Below are 4199 nucleotides of genomic sequence, written 5' to 3'. Positions count from 1 at the left end.
GTGTCCAACGATGTCCAACGGTGTCCAACGGTGTCCCACGATGTCCACCGATGTCCAACGGTGTCCAACGGTGTCCAACGGTGTCCAACGGTGTCCAACGATGTCCAACGATGTCCAACGATGTCCAAAGGTGTCCAACGATGTCCAACGATGTCCAACGGTGTCCCACGATGTCCAACGATGTCCAACGATGTCCAACGGTGTCCAACGGTGTCCCACGTTGTCCCACGATGTCCCACGTTGTCCCACGGTGTCCAACGATGTCCAACGGTGTCCCACGTTGTCCAACGGTGTCCCACGTTGTCCCACGTTGTCCCACGTTGTCCCACGTTGTCCCACGATGTCCCACGTTGTCCCACGTTGTCCCACGTTGTCCCACGTTGTCCCACGTTGTCCCACGTTGTCCCACGTTGTCCCACGTTGTCCCACGTTGTCCCACGGGGTCCAACGGTGTCCAACGATGTCCAACGGTGTCCAACGGTGTCCCACGTTGTCCCACGTTGTCCCACGTTGTCCCACGGTGTCCAACGATGTCCAACGGTGTCCCACGTTGTCCCACGTTGTCCCACGTTGTCCCACGTTGTCCCACGATGTCCCACGTTGTCCCACGTTGTCCCACGTTGTCCCACGTTGTCCCACGTTGTCCCACGGTGTCCAAAGGTGTCCAACGATGTCCAACGGTGTCCCATGTTTTCCCACGTTGTCCCAGGTTGTCCCACGTTGTCCCACGGTGTCCAACGATGTCCAACGGTGTCCAACGGTGTCCCACGGTGTCCAACGGTGTCCCACGTTTTCCACGTTGTCCCACGGTGTCCAACGATGTCCAACGGTGTCCAACGGTGTCCCACGGTGTCCAACGGTGTCCCACGGTGTCCAACGGTGTCCCACGTTGTCCCACGTTGTCCCACGTTGTCCCACGTTGTCCCACGTTGTCCCACGTTGTCCCACGGTGTCCAACGATGTCCAACGGTGTCCAACGGTGTCCCACGGTGTCCAACGGTGTCCCACGTTGTCCCACGTTGTCCCACGTTGTCCCACGTTGTCCAACGGTGTCCCACGGTGTTCAACGGTGTCCCACGTTGTCCCACGTTGTCCCACGTTGTCCCACGTTGTCCCACGTTGTCCCACGTTGTCCCACGGTGTCCAACGGTGTCCAACGATGTCCAACGGTGTCCAACGGTGTCCCACGATGTCCACCGATGTCCAACGGTGTCCAACGGTGTCCAACGGTGTCCAACGGTGTCCAACGATGTCCAACGATGTCCAACGATGTCCAACGGTGTCCAACGATGTCCAACGATGTCCAACGGTGTCCCACGATGTCCAACGATGTCCAACGATGTCCCACGTTGTCCCACGTTGTCCCACGTTGTCCAACGGTGTCCCACGGTGTCCCACGTTGTCCCACGTTGTCCCACGGTGTCCAACGATGTCCAACGGTGTCCCACGTTGTCCCACGTTGTCCCACGTTGTCCCACGTTGTCCCACGTTGTCCCACGGTGTCCAACGATGTCCAACGATGTCCAACGATGTCCAACGGTGTCCAACGATGTCCAACGATGTCCAACGGTGTCCCACGTTGTCCCACGTTGTCCCACGTTGTCCCACGTTGTCCCACGGTGTCCAACGGTGTCCAACGATGTCCAACGGTGTCCAACGGTGTCCCACGATGTCCACCGATGTCCAACGGTGTCCAACGGTGTCCAACGGTGTCCAACGATGTCCAACGGTGTCCAACGGTGTCCCACGTTGTCCCACGGTGTCCAACGATGTCCAACGGTGTCCCACGTTGTCCCACGTTGTCCCACGTTGTCCCACGTTGTTCCATGTTTTCCCACGTTGTCCCAGGTTGTCCCACGTTGTCCCACGGTGTCCAACGATGTCCAACGGTGTCCAACGGTGTCCCACTGTGTCCAACGGTGTCCCACGTTGTCCCACGTTGTCCCACGTTGTCCCACGTTGTCCAACGGTGTCCCACGGTGTTCAACGGTGTCCCACGTTGTCCCACGTTGTCCCACGTTGTCCCACGTTGTCCCACGTTGTCCCACGGTGTCCAACGGTGTCCAACGATGTCCAACGGTGTCCAACGGTGTCCCACGATGTCCACCGATGTCCAACGGTGTCCAACGGTGTCCAACGGTGTCCAACGGTGTCCAACGATGTCCAACGATGTCCAACGATGTCCAACGGTGTCCAACGGTGTCCCACGGTGTCCAACGGTGTCCCACGTTGTCCCACGTTGTCCCACGTTGTCCCACGTTGTCCCACGTTGTCCCACGTTGTCCCACGGTGTCCAACGGTGTCCAACGATGTCCAACGGTGTCCAACGGTGTCCCACGTTGTCCCACGTTGTCCCACGGTGTCCAACGATGTCCAACGGTGTCCCACGTTGTCCCACGTTGTTCCATGGTTTCCCACGTTGTCCCACGTTGTCCCACGTTGTCCCACGTTGTCCCACGTTGTCCAACGATGTCCCACGGTGTCCAACGGTGTCCCACGTTGTCCCACGTTGTCCCACGTTGTCCCACGTTGTCCCACGTTGTCCCACGTTGTCCCACGTTGTCCCACGGTGTCCAACGGTGTCCAACGATGTCCAACGGTGTCCAACGGTGTCCCACGATGTCCACCGGTGTCCAACGGTGTCCAACGGTGTCCAACGGTGTCCCACGTTGTCCCACGTTGTCCCACGTTGTCCCACGTTGTCCCACGTTGTCCCACGTTGTCCCAAGTTGTCCCACGTTGTCCCACGTTGTCCCACGTTGTCCCACGTTGTCCCACGTTGTCCCACGTTGTCCCACGTTGTCCCACGTTGTCCCACGTTGTCCCACGTTGTCCCACGTTGTCCCACGTTGTCCCACGGTGTCCAACGGTGTCCAACAATGTCCAACGGTGTCCAACGGTGTCCCACGATGTCCACCGATGTCCAACGGTGTCCAACGGTGTCCAACGGTGTCCAACGTTGTCCCACGTTGTCCCACGTTGTCCCACGTTGTCCCACGTTTTCCCACGTTGTCCCACGGTGTCCAACGGTGTCCAACGATGTCCAACGGTGTCCAACGGTGTCCCACGGTGTCCCACGTTGTCCCACGTTGTCCCACGGTGTCCAACGATGTCCAACGGTGTCCCACGTTGTCCCACGTTGTCCCACGTTGTCCCACGTTGTCCCACGTTGTCCCACGTTGTCCCACCTTGTCCCACCTTGTCCCACGTTGTCCCACGTTGTCCCACGTTGTCCCACGTTGTCCTACGTTGTCCCACGTTGTCCCACGTTGTCCCACGTTGTCCCACGTTGTCCCACGTTGTCCCACGTTGTCCCACGTTGTCCCACGTTGTCCCACGGTGTCCAACGGTGTCCAACGATGTCCAACGGTGTCCAACGGTGTCCCACGATGTCCACCGATGTCCCACGGTGTCCAACGATGTCCAACGGTGTCCCACGTTGTCCCACGTTGTTCCATGGTTTCCCACGTTGTCCCACGTTGTCCCACGTTGTCCCACGTTGTCCCACGTTGTCCCACGTTGTCCCACGTTGTCCCACGTTGTCCCACGTTGTCCCACGTTGTCCCACGTTGTCCCACGTTGTCCCACGTTGTCCCACGGTGTCCAACGGTGTCCAACGATGTCCAACGGTGTCCAACGGTGTCCCACGTTGTCCCACGTTGTCCCACGGTGTCCAACGATGTCCAACGGTGTCCCACGTTGTCCCACGTTGTCCCACGTTGTCCCACGTTGTCCCACGATGTCCCACGTTGTCCAACGATGTCCAACGGTGTCCAACGATGTCCCACGTTGTCCCACGTTGTCCCACGTTGTCCCACGTTGTCCCACGTTGTCCCACGTTGTCCCACGTTGTCCCACGTTGTCCCACGTTGTCCCACGGTGTCCAAAGGTGTCCAACGATGTCCAACGGTGTCCCACGTTGTCCCACGTTGTCCCACGTTGTCCCACGGTGTCCAACGGTGTCCAACGATGTCCAACGGTGTCCAACGGTGTCCCACGATGTCCAACGATGTCCAACGGTGTCCAACGGTGTCCAACGATGTCCAACGGTGTCCAACGGTGTCCCACGTTGTCCCACGTTGTCCCACGGTGTCCAACGATGTCCAACGGTGTCCCACGTTGTCCCACGTTGTCCCACGTTGTCCCACGTTGTCCCACGATGTCCCACGTTGTCCAACGATGTCCAACGGTGTCCCACG

Source organism: Bombus terrestris, unplaced genomic scaffold, assembly GCF_910591885.1.
Source record: "Bombus terrestris unplaced genomic scaffold, iyBomTerr1.2, whole genome shotgun sequence".
Classification (NCBI taxonomy): Eukaryota; Metazoa; Arthropoda; class Insecta; order Hymenoptera; family Apidae; genus Bombus; species Bombus terrestris.
The sequence above is the reverse complement of the archived record's forward strand: the minus strand, read 5'-3'. Positions refer to the sequence as shown.